Genomic DNA, 16,371 nt, shown 5'->3' with positions numbered 1-16,371 from the left:
TGCCCTCTGGTGATAGAATGTTGTTAGTAGCAGTCTCCTGTAGAGGTGGTGCTGTTGGTTGGACACTTACACTCTCTGATAGAAAGGTGTTATTAGCAGTCTCCTGTTGTAACTTTTCCCCTGATGGCTTTTTCTGCTCTAAACTTCCTTCCTCTGTCTCACTAGCTTGAAAGACCTTCTCTTTTACTTGAATCTTTTCCTCTTTCTGACTAACTTGAGAGACCTTCTCTTTTACTTGAATCAATATGTCTTCTCCTTCCTCTACCTTTGTCTGAACTGAAGGCTTTGGACTAAGCAAACCAGATACGAACGTCCACAATGTCAATGTGCCAACTGGCAGAGTCCCTGGGTTGTTCTTTTCTATTCTTTTTAAATCTTCACCATGATGGTTCCATTGTGATATATCTAACAACTCCTCCTTAAAAAGCCATGGGCTACATTTTTGTATTGTATCAATGTATGCCCTGACTGTTCTTGATTTTACTGAGATGCCTCCTTCCTCTAACAATTTAGTTAACAGTCTTTTGGTTTGTTTTTTTACTAATTTCTGTTCCCGTATTTCTACTATAATACAACCCAACAAGATAACACCAAACAAAAAAGAGACAGAATGAAATAAAAATGGAACCACACAAAATCATTATATCAGCCTTTCTATCCTCCTGACATGTGCATCCGTCCTTTCTCCCTATCTGTTCCTCAGACGCAAATAGTTTTTCCTCAGATGTGAGCGGTTTTTCGTCCATCTCACTCATCTCCAGGGACAGGCAAGTTAAAACAAAAATGAAGCAAAACAAAAGAGGAAACTTAGAATGGCTACCCATCCTCTCACCCTGCCCTAAGGGGCGAGCAGTTTACTTACCCTCAGTCGCTCCCCGTGCGAGCCACCAAATGCCGCAGTCTGGCTGGGCACAATTCAGGAGCCACTTGTCAAAAGAAACTAACTTTATTTTTAGAACTACAAACGCCAAACAAAACAGCTCCTCAGGAAAAAACCCTCAGAGCCCAACTGCCACCACCAGCTTCCCACAAGCCTCTCACCCCCACACAAACCTCACCACCTCCCACAATCCTCCTGATCTTGAGGCTGATTGGCTGGGTCGTGTGGGTGGAGCCAAAGAAGTCCCCCAATGAGCAGCTCCGTGGAGGAGCCAATCAGCTAGATGTTGCTGGGGCCGCTGTGAGCCAATCATCAGCCGGCCCTGGAAGTTTGCTGGCAGCTGGAAGTTTTCTGGGGCCCCTTTGGCTGTGGCTCTCAACAGGTTGTAATACAAGTCCCTGTGTATTGCATGCTTAGTATGCAGGCCCATGCGATATAAAGAAATCAGGTGAGGATGTACACTGAGGCAAATAAAACCCTAGACATGTGACAGATCTTGCAACACACAGCCTATTGCAAAGCTCTGAGAGGAAACTTAGAATGGTACTCACATAGTCACACTGGAAAGCCTTCAAAGGTAAAATTATTGCATTTTTTCCCCAAAAGAACACTCCTAAAACTATAATTAAGGCACTTCAAAATACATATTATTTCTAATTGCAAATGCTATCTCAATCTAATTTTTAGGACTACATTAATAAGAACTACAGTGTCAAATTGAAACAAAAAAAATAGAAAACCAAAAACTAGGTAGGAAGATGAACTTAAGATTCACTTTTTTTCTGCAGTACATGGAAACTGAACTAATTATTTTCAAACACAAGAATATTAAGATATATCTTCTCCATAGGAGAAAATGTTCTGACAGTTTCATCCCTGTGTTTCTTTAAGCTTCATCATAGAAGTTGGGCATTGTCAAGAAAAGTCCACGTTTTCAGGAATAATGAAGAAGGCAGGCTGGGGACAAATCATTTCAAGGCTATGGAGAAATACCCATTGCAAGGCTCTCATGACTGTCTGAAAGGTTAAGCCTTGGTTAAAGATTCATATGCTCAGGCAGGGATTGACACTGAGTAGTAGCTACCTAGCATGTGCAAGACACTGTGTCAATTCTCCAAAACTAAACTCACATGCTTGCATGCGGGTGCATGTGCATACACACCACACACACACACACACACACACACACACACACACACTCATGTAGTCTACACTCACCTGGATGGAGTTGACTCAAGTATTAATGTCAGAAATGAAAACCTTTTGATGTTCTACTTACTCCCTAAATTAGAGGTGAAAAAATACCAATACAGCTTATTTTAACAATGTACTTAATACTTTTGGCATATTGCTATATATCTTATTCCTTAAAAATAAAAATCCTTCAAGCCATTTGTCTAGTGTTTTGAAATTAAAAAAAAATAATAATGAAGAGTCTATAAGTCTGGGTTTTGTTTCTAAAAGATGGGAATTTATAATATTAAAATAATTTCACATGTACATGGTTATGCATAGTAACCCAAAAGTGTGCACACACATTGGATTGCATATCCTTAAAAGTATTATTCAAACCAAATAAAGAAACAATGCCTTTATTTCATAACTGTGATGCACTTTATCAATTCCTTTTCCTGGATTCCATTCTGTCCAGTTGTTTCTATTTAGTCAACAAGACAACAAAACTTTTTCTGAGTTTTATCATGAGAAATGACACAACATTGACACATTTTACACGCAAAAAAAAAGTACCTTTAGAGGTCATTGGCATGAGGAAAATTTGTTTGATTCATGGAATTATACAAAGCTTGCTCTCCCATGTTAATATATTTTACAAAGCGAAAAAGAAAAAAAAATAGGCTTGCATATAAGCCTTGAGATGATTACCTGTTGCTGTTTTTTGTTTTGTTTTTTTTTTTGGTATCAGGGATTGAACTCAGAGGAACTCAACCACTGAGCCACATCCCCAGCCCTATATTGTATTTTATTTAGAGACAGGGTCTCACTGAGTTGCTTAATGCATTGCTGTTGCTGAGGCTGGCTTTGAATTCCTGATCCTCCTGTCTCAGTCTTCAAAGCCGCTGGGATTACAGGCATATGCCACCTCACCCAGCCTACTCTCTCTATATTACCCAGAGGGTATTTTATCTGATTTGGATTAAGATATAAGATTGATTAAAATGCTGTCTTTTTACATAGGTTGTTATAAAACTGATACTCTTCTAAGTCTTCTTTTCCTTTTCTTTATCTAGCAATATACCCCCAAATTTTAACAGCAACCTCTCATACCCCATCTACTTTTCCTTCTTATGCTAATCATAACACTCTTACCAGATAAATTATAAAGTTTGTATAGCATGAGTGCCCTCAATAAACATCTCTCCTCTCAGTGTGACCATGCTGAATTTCACAGAGCATGTGTTTTCACCTACCACATGGGAAGCACTCAAAAACATTTGCTTAATGAACCTAGTCTTTACTAAACTAAAGGATGAATGAAAGTGTGTGATGCATTGCTGGAGTCCTGTAAAAGTATATTTTCTATCTCCACTGCTAGTTGGGTTGAACATCACTATCTAGCTATATAAACTCATCTAGTGACAAGTTTGTAATTGTTGTTTTGACTTCCTGCAGTTAAAAGCTTTTCATTATATGACAAATGTATTCAAATGCTTGAGTTACTTTTGAAAGAGTGCAATGAAATGATTGGTGTGAAGAAAGTTATCAGTCTATCAAGGTAGAAAGGAACATAAATGAGGTGTCACTTTACTCAGTGGGAAACATTGACAGAATACAACATTGAGGGAAAGTAGGATTCCACACATTTAGCAGAGCAAAGCCAGATTATCAATTTATGGAGGTACCAAAGGAAGTCTGCTAGACAAATTAACAAAACAAGGCAAATGTTAAAAAACATGAATTTTAGGACTATAATATTTCAGCTTACTTTTCTTTTGCCTGTATTCAGTGTATTGTCATAACAGATAATTTGCAAAAAATGAATTGAGCTAATTAGAACTTTTATAGAATGATTATTTCAATAATAGTGGAAAACATCTTTGTGCCTTGTACAGGGGTATAAAATTATTGGATTATTGCATGTGTGTGAGAGAGAGTTTCTATCACTGAAGATATTCTAATCAGACATCTTGATGTATTTGAAAAGTAAATGAATTTTAAAAATTTGCATTTTATGTAAATTAGCATTTTCTTAATACTATGAGCAAATAAGCAATGGTAAACACTAAAATCTGGAAAAAGTTGTTAGGAGATTGTGATAACTATTCTTACATGTCAGCCTTCCTGTGTTACAGGGTGCAAGGATATTTGGTCAAATCCTATTTAATGTTTCGCTAATTATTTCTTTCTTTATTTGATTTTTTTTTAGTTGTAGATGGACACAATAACTTTATTTTTACTTATTTATTTTATGTGATGCTGAGGATCAAACCCAGTGCCTCACACATATAAGGCCAGTGCTCGACCACTGAGCTATAACCGCAGTCCTCATTAATTATTTCATTGATGCTGGTTTTGATTACTTCAACATGTACATTGATATAATGAATAAAGCAGGGTATCCTCCCTAACATGATAAGACCCCTCTTGTTGTTAGGGTCTGTAAACAAGTCAGGATGGCGCCTGGCATTTTGCCAGGGGGAGTGGTTTGTGAGGTGGCGCCAGTGAGCCATTAAGTGTGGAGATTCCTTATTGGTTGACTACTGTATTGAGTTTATGTTAATTAAGATAAGCTGTGTGGAATGTATATATACTGCTCCTGTCCTACAATAAAGGGCTCCCTCTCCTGCTGTATCAATGTACACAAGTTGCTTGTCCCCGCGCCCCCCACTCCCTCCCGTTATTTTGCCCAGCCAGCCGGACTGTGGCACTCGTAAGTTAGAACTCTGAATAAAACAGAGAGGTTGGCTTTCTACAAATAAGAGAAAATTCTTGCCTGACTGCCTCCAACTGGGACAAAGGTTTTTTTCTGAGTCATCATAGTTGAACTTAAATATCAGGCCTTTCTGGGTCTCAATCTTACTGGCCTAAGAGGGGAAAATAAGTAAGGTCTGAATAATTACTTTTGAAATTTTAGAGTAGGTTGCTGGATAAAAAGAGGAAAAAGAGAGAGAGTAATAGGATACATTTCACAAAAGGTCATTTATAATAGATGGTCTCAACATCAAGGAACATAATGTAATAGAACTTTTTCTTTTAGATGTGTATGATAGAGATTGATTATATGACAAGATATTATGTAACAAATAAACACATTTACCTTTTTATCCTAAAATTTTATCAATAGATTCAAGCATTTTTTTCTTTATAAAATATATCATGATGTGTTTAGTCAACATTTTTGTTGCTGTGGCCAAAAGATATGAAAAGAACAATTTAAGAAGGGAGTTTACTTTGGGGCTCACAGTTTCAGAGGTCCCAGTCTATAGATAGCTGGCTCCATTTCTCTGGGCTTGAAATGAGGCAGAAGAGCATTGCAGAGGAGTGTGGCAGAGGAAAGCAGCTTAGGACATGGTACTGGAGGGAGAAAGAGAGGGGCACGAGAGAACTGTACTCACCAGGACCACATAGAAGCCCCAAAGACACACCTCCAGGGACCCACCTCCTCCAGTCACCCTACCTGCCTGCAGTTAACAGCCAGTCAATCCCTATATGGGGATTAATGTGCTGGCTAGGTTAAGACTCTTATAACCCAAATAGTTCATCTCCCAACTTTCTTGCATTGTCTCACACATGAGCTTTTGGGAGACTCCTCACATCTAAATCATAATAACATGGATAATTTTTCTAGGACTGAGGCCTTTAAACCTAGGCTGGAGCTACACCCACCATTGTCCCTCTTGTATTCAAGTTTGCTGACTCCATATTTTGAGACTTTTCAATATTCATTGTTGCAGAAGACAATCCCTTAGTGTCTGTCTATCTATTCATCTATCTATCTATCCTCTCCCTCTATTTGGTTGGTTTCTGTGGAGATCCCTGACTGATACAGATTTGTGTAATTAGGGTAGTTCTAGAAGGACAGAGTATTATGGATTGAGTATGCGTGGATTTTTTGTGTTAGTTTTGAGATTTCTGGATGCTATACTCTAATTAGAATTACAGATGCTAATTATTCTATTTCTCATAGTGCAGAAAGCAATGAGAGTTCAGGAATATGATCTGGCAATAGAGACACAAAATAACTGCATTGGATAATCTTAATTCATCAAGAAACTTGCTGATATTGTACATAATACTTTCAAACATATTTGCAAAACTAATAAATATAATAACTGTCTGGCTGCTCACAATTTTGAAAGACTCAGTAGGAAAAGAAAAGGATGAGCCCAAAGATTAAAATATCCAAGTTCATGCCATATAAATGATCGGAAATTTTCTCTGTGTGCCCAGAAGATTTTTAATACCTATAGATGCAAAGTTAAAATTGTTGAAAATTGAATGCAAAATTTTGTCCTGAAACTTGTTGAATTATAATGTAAATTCAACTCCAAGACTTGCTGGGTAAGCTATTTTGAAAGTGGGGATACAGATGCAAAAGGAATGTGGTCCTAAAAGTTGGAAGGAGATATTTGGGAAGACCCTTTCCCACATATTTGGAACATACATTCCCTAATCTGATGGCTCTTAGTCAGTGTAAGTATCTTCCCCAGGCTCAGCAGAAATACTCTACTTATCGTCATTGGAAATACCTCTCCCCCTCTCAGAGGGAATTAGGTCTTGGTTGCTCCAGGAAACCATGATACCCTCCCTGAATCACTTGTTATGTAAGGTAATGCTGATTCTGCCCAGACCCACCCTCACAACTCTTCTTTTCTCTATAGTCCAGCAGGTCCCAACAGAGAGAAACCAAATGTGACCAACAAAGAAGTGCACCATTTTCCAAAAAGAAATCTTCAAATTATCTAACTTACACAGAGATGTATCTTTGTAATGTTTCTGGCACTGGATAATATGACTACAGGATAATGGTGAAAAGGGGCACAAAGTTATATCAGGCCAGATTTGCTGATGTGGGCTCACTAAGCAGATATCCTTCAGTTAATATTGTAGCTCAGGTAGTGAGGAACCTCAGGAGTTTTTCTGTTAACTAAAACATGGATTACAAGAAGACCCATAGTGATAAAGAGACCACACTCCCCTTAGTTTGGTCTAGAGAAAGGAATTCAAAATATTAGGACGATTGGAATGCTAAGACAGAGGGCCTAGTCGCTTGCTGGCCAAGCCCAGAAGCCAGTCCCTCACTAGGACAATGAGAATAAATTCCACAGTGGAAACTGCAGTCAGTCAAGGGGGAAACCTAAATACACTAGGGACACTTGGTTTCTGGGGTTGAAGGAGCCACGTTGCTGGCACTTAACTGTTAAAGGTAAGGCGGCCTTAATGAACAGCAGTATTAAAACAGCAGTGTCCATAATGTGACTCTCACATGCTTCTGCTGGTGTCTAGTTATCACGATGTTCCTAGAAGTGAGAAAGATAGAAGATTACTGAATTCATACTTGATCTGTCTAAGCAGAATAATTATGGGTGAAGGGAATAGATGTTTAACTTATCAGAAAAAAAATGAAAAATAAAAACACAGAAAGCTATGCTCCCTTGATCAATTCCTAGACATGAGCCAGATCACCAACATAGATCCTTTGATTGAGTGGGAGATGGACCCCCCTTGAGGGAGAGTGCTGGTGCACTGACAACATTTTTACTGTTAATCTTTTCTCCACATTCCCCAATGGGACCTCTATTCTTTGATGATGCATTTCAGGAAGTGCTGGGCAGTGGCACTGAACTGATGTTAATTGCAGGAGACCCAAAGTGTCACCGTAGTGTATGAATATATATATGCCTAAGAAGTAAGTCAATCATAGCACTTAAGCTCATGCCTTGTTATGGTGGGTCTGGTGGGTCTCTGGACTCACCTCATGTTTAGTTCTCCTGTTCCAGAGCACGCAGGTGAAAAGGACATACTCAGCTACTAGCACAATCCCTGTATTTGTGTCCCAATCTGTGGTGGAAAAGGCTAAGTAGAAACCCCTATAACTGCCTATTCCTAGAATAATAATGCATTTTAAGCAACAATACGTTTCTAGAAGAATAGCCAAAGTTCATGCCACCCTGGAGGACTTCAAATCAGCAGGGATAGTGGTTTCTGCTACACCCGAATTCAATTCTCCAGGTTGACCTCTGCAGAAAAGAGATGGATCTTGGAGAACACAGGTGGATTACATTCAACTTATCCAGCTGGTGTCTCCGATTGGAGCTGCTATACATGATATGGTTTCATTACTTGAGAAAATTAATATGTTCCCTGATAACTGGTATGCAGCTATTGATATGCCAAAAGCATTTTACTTCCCACCTGTTAATAAAAACCAGCAGAAAACAGTTTTATTGTAGCTAACACAACTAGCAATACATCTCTGATGTCCTACCTCAGGAATATATTACCTGGCTAAACCTGTGTCATAACAAAGTTCACGGAGATCCTGATTCCCTTTCCCTTATACAAACTGTCACACTAGTCCATTACACCGATGACATCATGCTAGTTGGTGAACAAGAAGGAGCACATACTTATTGGTAACACATTTGTATGTCACCGTGTGAAAAAAATTAAAACAATCTCAGAAGCCTTTTGCCTCAGTGAAATTTCTAGGAGTCCAGTGGGTGGGGAGTGTCAAGAAAGTCCTCCTAAGAAGAGGATATGCTTTTGTACTGGTTTCTCCTACAAACAAATGAGGCAGTGACTCGTTGGTCTGTTTTTGTGTGTTCAGAGGTGAAGCATTTCTCTTTTGGGTGCAATAATCCTGCTCATATACTAAGTGATCTGGACAACTGCTAGTTTTGAGTGGAGCTAAGAGTAAAAGTAGATTTTGCAGCAGGTCCAGCTGCCTCGTCAGCTGCTCTGCCACTCAGGCCAGGGGATCTGGCAGATCCAATGGTGCTTGAAGTGTCAGGGTCAGAGAGGGATGTCTGGGGCCTTTGGCATGCCCCTGTAGGGAAATGTTATTGTAGACCCTTAAGATTGTGATGTAAAGTCCTACCATACTCTGTGAATAATACTCTTCTTCTGAGAAACAATTCTTGGGCTTAGAAAAGAAAAAAGCACTGAACCACAGGCCGCCAACTGACCACCTATTTGAGCTGATACCTGTGAGAAGCTGGATGCTATCTAACCTTCTAGGATGTGATATTGTACATGCAGAACAGCAATCCACTATTAAGTGGGAGTAACATTCATGTTCAGGCCCAAGCAGACGTATAGGTAAGTTACTTGGAGAAATGGTAGAAATGCCCATGGCCCCTACTCTGGCAGTAGCCTTCTCTCTATGACTCTGGCCTCTTGGCTATCACTACTGCTGAGTGCCCAGTCTGCCGGCAGAGAAACCAACACTTAATGGTTGATGTAACATCATCCCCAGGGGTTATTATTTAACTACCTGGTGGCAGGTTTTCACAATGGCCTGTTTCAATCATAAAACAGGCATCATTTTCTTCTTACTGGAATAGAGAATCTGGTATGGATTTGCTTTCTCTGTACTCAATGCTTCTGCCAAAACTACCATCTGTGAATTTATAGAACCTCTTATCCACTGTCATGGTGTTCCAAAAAGCATTGCTTCTCATCAAGAAACTCACTTCATGAAAAATGTAGTGTGGTAACAGGCCTATGCTCATGGATTTTACTCCTCTTATGTTTCATACCACCCTGAAGCAGCTGGTTCAATAGAATATGCCATAAATATGGCAATACCTTGCAGGGCTGGGATTAGATTCATGACAGTCTATATGTGCTCTGCAAATCCAATCAATACAGATGATCTTCAATTTACAATGGTTTGGCTTTCAGATTTCAGATTTCACACTGATATAAAAGAAATATACATACAGTAGAAATTATACTTCTAACTTTAAAATTTGATTTTTTTCCAGAAAAATAGACATGCATAACATGGGGCCATGGCAGCAAGCTGCAGCCCAGTCATCCATATCATCCATGAGGGTAAATAGCCTATCCTCTACTGTCAGCTATATTTCTGAGTTCCCGAGTTCATTAGGTTAAATGCATCTTCCACTTTTGTATTTTTGAATTGCAATTGATTTTCCAGGACATGACCTATCACAAATTGAGAAGCATTTTCATATGGCGCTGCTTTTCCCATAGCTTGGTCTAGGAATCAAGGGTGGAAACACAAGTCGCACTAAATACTAACACCCTTAGAAAAATATTGACCAAATCATGCTTCCTGCTCTCTCTACCTATGTTCTACTGGCCTAGTTCCTGAAGAAGGACTATTACCACCTGGAGACACACTGATGGTTCTATACAACTGAAGAGTAATGCTCTCATCCAGCCACTGTGGACTCCTCATGCCTCTGGACAGGAAAAAAAAAAAAAAATATATATATATATATATATATATATATATATATATATATATCAATCAAATGTGTAGGCTGTGGTTCCTGATCCTGACTTGATCCTTGGAAGACTGGGCTGCTAGTCATACTGGTCTCTTAATATTACCTGTGATTCAGGTCAATGGAAAAACAAAATGGCTTATTTCAAGGAGGACCAATAATGGACCACTCCATTCAGCAATGCCTGTTTTAGGTCACCTCATCACCGTAACCAGTTAAAGCCAGCTAAGGTGCTTGCTCTAGTGAAGTAGAATAGCTATAAATACCATTTGTCACCATGTGGTTACAAAAATCAGGATTTTAATATATATATAAATACATCCATATGAAACATAAAAATATGTGTGTGTTTGCACGTATTCATAGTATCTTCATTTACATTCCTAATTTTCTTAGAATTTTAATAAGGTACATAGACTTTGTAAGATAATATTTCAGCATTATTATCTTTACATCACAGCATTTAACTTAAGGGATATCAGGAGAGAGCATCATTCAAGGCTTCAACTCCTTTTCCAAAGAGGTGATAGTATGTTCTCAGCAGTACACAGGATAGTACTGTCACACTAGGAGAAATGACACTTTTTTTAATTTGGAGATTGCACATGGTTTAAGGAGGTTTGTGCCCATGTGAAGTTGCTGAATGGTTATCTTGAGATTATTTATTATTTATTGTGTGTGTCTATGAGTAGGCCATGGGTGCTCAGACATTTAGCTAATAGGTGTTTCAATATGGCTGTTTTTTGATAAATTAAACATTTACATCAGCAGATGCAGTAAAGCAAATTATTCTTATAAATGTGTGTGGCTCCCCACCCACAGTCAGTTTAGGGTCTGAATAATACAAACTGACCCTCCCTGAATGAAAAGAATTCCCCCTGAGGCCAGCTTTTCCCCTTCTCCTCCCACCAGTTCTCTCTCTCTCTCTCTCTCTCTCTCTCTCTCTCTCTCTCTCTCTCTCTCTTTCTCTCTCCCTCCCTCCCTCCTTCCTTCTCTTTCTCTCCTACCTTCACACTCACCTCTGTCTTGAAGTCTGCTGGGCGTCAGACTGGCACCACAACCTGGCTTTCAGCCTTGGATTCACTTTGACACTGCACTGGTTGCTCTCCTGGGTATCTGAAACCCTGCCCATCTTGTGACTATTCAGACCCCCCCCCCATCACTGTCCAACTTCTATGTATATACTATTGATTCTGTTTCCCTGGGGCACCCTTCCTAGTACAGAGATAGGCCCATAAATGAATTTTGTCTAACAGCATTCAATCAATAAGTCTTTAACTGTTGTTTTATATTATGTTAATAATTCAAGCTGTATTTTTAATTTTAATTCACAATCTCCCAAACCAGTAGAGCACAGTAGATTTTAGAATCTATCCACTAATGCCCTTGGTGTATCTCCTAGTCTTTAATGGCTCCAAAATTGTTTATACATTTCAAAGCTGATAATATTTTTACAATCCTTCACTTTCCAGTAATTAGTTATATATTGATTATTTTATTAAGCATCTGTTGTATTTAACCAGAAATAGTCATTTCTTAACAAGAAGCATTTTTACTTTTGAGGTTTGCACACAAATTACAAAAATGAAAGATTTTAATTATTCCTTTAGATATTTTAATTCTATTTTTCATTATCTTGAAAATATATTTGAAAAGAACAAATAAAAAATTAAAAAGAAAGTATATTTGCAAACTTCAAATGTATTATCTAAGTTAATAAATTTCATGTGTATATTCTATTAATATTTTTTCTAAAGGAAATATTGTGAGCTTCTTATAATCCTGTTCTAATTCTTAATAATTCTTCAGTGGCAGTCAAAGTAATATCACTATATTTTCCAAGTCAAATATTATTACAGATTGATCACTGTCTTCACATTTAGTCTTCAATATTCAGTTTTCAAAAGTATTAGAACAAATTTTTGTTACTTATAAGTCTATTCTACTTTGTTTTAGTAGCCCAGGTTAACTAAGATAAGCACTATTTTTCATCCAGCATACATACATAAATGTATATTTATATATGTATGTATTCTTCATATATATTCAAACACATATATGTATTTATGCAATGTGTGTATAAATCAAAGTATACACACACACACACACACACTTGCACACACACATTTAAACATTACCAACATTCCTATGCCATAAAGTATCATGACAGAAAATTGCATAGTCAAAGGAATCTTGAACAGAAAGAAAAAAGCTGGAGGTAGTATTACAAAACTGATTTATTAGTAACATAAAATTATTAGTAACATAACATTATATATTTAAATTGTATTGCCTTTTATGTCCCATAAGAGGCAGTTGACCATACCTGGAGGCAATTTTGAGTTGAAGACTTATGGGACATTTAATATAAAGAGTCTATAAATGTTGTAAAATAACTCGTAATATACAGGAAAATCCATAATAATAATCTGGTTTAAAATATCAACACCAAAGTTGAAAAATCATATTTAGGTGTTAATGAAATCACCAAATCATTATAAACCCTTAATGGATTGGAGCATTTGATATAGTTTGTTATTATTACACTCACCAGAGATACACACTATATACTAATTTTTTAATTAATACCTATTATTTTCATCTCAATTTATATATGACATATACAAATGTATTACATATATTACTACTTGCTTTATACATGAATACTATATATACATGTATACACACACAACACACACACACACATATTTATGTAATTTATTTCTCCTTCAGCCTACAAAATTATTGAAACAAAATAAATCACAACCACTCCTAGGAACCTGGGGCACTTCTTCCTTTTGTTCTTATAAACCTGTCTCTTACGGACCCTGCTTGTGACCTGTTTGGCAAGCAGTGTTCTCCCTGCCTGGACATTCTCACCTCTCTAGAGTTAAGGGTCATGTATGACATGCTATTAGGGTGACATGCTATTAGTTAAGGGTCATGTATGACATGCTATTAGGGTGACATGCTATTAGTTAAGGGTCATGTATGACATGCTATCAGGATGGTAGGAGACAGTTGGGGCACTGGTGATACACACATGGTAGAAGCTGAGCAAGGTGATTATGCAGATCCCTGGGGCAATCATTAGCAATCATAGCCAAAGGAATCTTGAACAAAGAGAAAAAAGCTAGAGGTAGAACTCCCTTACTCCTGAAATCACGTGTTATATTTTAGATATGAGTCAACCCCCACATCTTTTCTGAAACAACAAAACAATGTTCAGAAGTGAAAAGATCAGAATTTGATACTTTAGGATAATCAGTGGGTTAATCCATTTTTGTTGATTAGTAATATTAGAGGACTACTGTACTAGATGGTAACTCTTGGCAGGTGGAGTACAGCTGGAGGAAGTAGGTCCCTGGGGCCATTTCATGAAAGGTGCATCTCCCCTCTTTCTCTCCCTTGCCTCTTTCCTTCATCACACCCTTCAGCCATGCTGTTCTGTCTCACCTCAGGCCAGAGCAATGGAGTAGGCCAACATGGAGTAAACATCTAAAACTATGAGTCAAAATAAACTTTGTATCCTCTAAGTTGTTTTGGATAGTGAGTTTTGTAAAGGCAATCAAAAGCTGTCTAATGCATCATGCATGCGGCTTGTACTCAAGAAGAATTGACTGCTGTCCCAGTTCTCTCAGGAGGAAGAGCACACTGAGTTATCACATAGATGTCCATAAGCATTCTTGGGTATCTGGCTGTATTCTCATTCTCCCTGAATCCTTGGCTAAATCCTACAGAATAATTCTTGAATTTTAGTAGTGTATGCCTCCCCATCAACCCCTGATAAATACCACCACTAGAGACATTTCTCCCAAATTTCTTCAGGGCCCAGAAATGAATTCATTTGGACCTATAAAAAATAAAGAACTTTATGCTTTGAATATAGACCTGGGTGCTCTGCCACTGCAACTGATTTTGAAAACAGACATGTTTCTTTCTCTTCCTTTCTCCTGGTACCTCCCTAATCTCTACCCCTCCCTAATCCCAGGCGAAACAGGATTACCTTTCTTCCCAATTTTAAGCAGAATTTATCTGTCCCTGTGTACACACCCACCACAGGAATGAAGTAATCCAGACTTTGGGGATGGCATCCAGGATCTCAGAAATGACTATTTCCCAAATTAACAAGTGAATTACACCTCCCACAGAGAACACCTGGAATGTAGCCTTTGAATCACCTCTTTAGAAGTCCCCTGTTCCTGTTCCGGCTGATGGGCAAAATCACAGACTCATGGAAAGGAGTTCACTGTGCTTCTCCTTTGCTAGCAAAACAATAAACTTTCATTTTTCTTTTTCTCAAATAAATAAATAATAAAGCATATGCCCACTTAATAGGAAATCAAACTAGGACATTTTATGTGGAGTATACTCTGTATTCTGATGGTGTCTTTTCTTGAGTGTTATTCCTGACACATTTTCTCCCTACCTACCTAAGTCTGTTAAATAGTATTTTAGATTATTTACACAAACTAGCAAATATAATATGTATTTAACCTCTTTTATGATCCCTCTCATTGGGTTCCAACTTCCATGTAATGGCAAGGAAACTGAGAGCTAGTTTAACCATAATGAATGCTGAATATTTATATTCTAGAACTTTTAGAATTTCCAGATTCATGGATACATGGATTTGAGCCTTGCTTAATACATGCTTCTTCCCTGAATAACTTATACTAATTGGATAAACATGTCCATACAACTACACATTTTATTAAATATATTGACCTAAATTGAATGAAAATAACAACAGACTTGGTTACATCAGAAGTTTGCAAAGTTGCTTGATTTACATTAACACACAAAAAAAGTCAAGAAGTCCTCCTTTACTTTTTAGCAGGTTTAGCTGCATGCAGATGTTCTGTTCCTCTTTCTGTATAATTCTTCAGGTTTGGTGCTGTATATATTTGTCAAAGTTCTGTCTTGGCATTCCTCTTTTCTCTGTTAAAGACAGCTGATGGTGAATTGATGTCCATTATCTCCTATTTTGTCGGAAGAGAATCCTTGGATGTTCAGTAAGGGCATTACCAGCATAATAATGCAGACCTGAGTCCCTAACATATTGATTATTACATGAATATATTTTGCAACAGAAAGAAATATCGTGTGTGTGTTCTTCAAACATCAAGGTGGGTGGTAGTAAGGACAAACACAAATGTATGACACCAGTGAAATGGCTTAATCCCATATATCTCAGTTTCTTACTAGATAGTGGTGATGGAGCAATTTTAATTCACAAGTTTGTGGTGACTATTACACACCAGTTTGCTAATACAAATCCTGGCACAAGATGTGCACTCAGTAATTCACTTTATTTTCCATTTTCAGAGAATAATTTGCAAATTTTGAATAAATGATTATATCATTGGTGAAGTTGTGACACTTCAAGCTACAAAGGTTGTGTTCACATGAATTTCAGGTGGGAATAATGTGTAGACAAGATCAGGAGTCAGACATATTGGTCATGGAGGAGTAGGAAACAATGAAATTTTGTCTGAACCCATGGGTTAAACAAATGTCAGAAGTCAAGTTTGGGAAACAGATACAACATGGTTGAAGGATCATTACAAAAAATTAGAAGTGGGAGAAATTTATTTGTAGGTAAGGAAACTAATGCAAGAAAGTCTCGGATACCATTTGTTGACACATATCACATGTTGACATATATCACATGAAAAGCACCAACACACAGAGACCAAGGATCTGGGAACTTTTATAATGTTTTATTTCATAAGTGCAATTTTATATGTATATGAATGTGAGTGTTTGTGAGTGTGTGTGTGTGTGTGTGTGTGTGTGTGTGTTTGTGTCTGTGTGTGTGTGTGTGTGAAGGGACCAGAAGGTACAGTGATTTTCCCACATATCCCCTTCCCGACACGTGCATACCCTCCGTCATTACCAATATTCTCTACAACAGCGGGATATTTGCTAGGAATGATTAAGTAATACTGACAGATCATTATTACCCAAAGTGCATGGTTTACATTGGGATTGACTCTGGGTGTCATATGGATCTGAGCAAGCACCTGATAGGTCCACAGCTGTAGTGTTGTA

This window comes from Spermophilus citellus (genome assembly GCF_964194105.1).
Source record: "Spermophilus citellus genome assembly, chromosome: 1".
NCBI lineage: Eukaryota > Metazoa > Chordata > Mammalia > Rodentia > Sciuridae > Spermophilus > Spermophilus citellus.
This window is presented reverse-complemented; position numbering follows the sequence as displayed.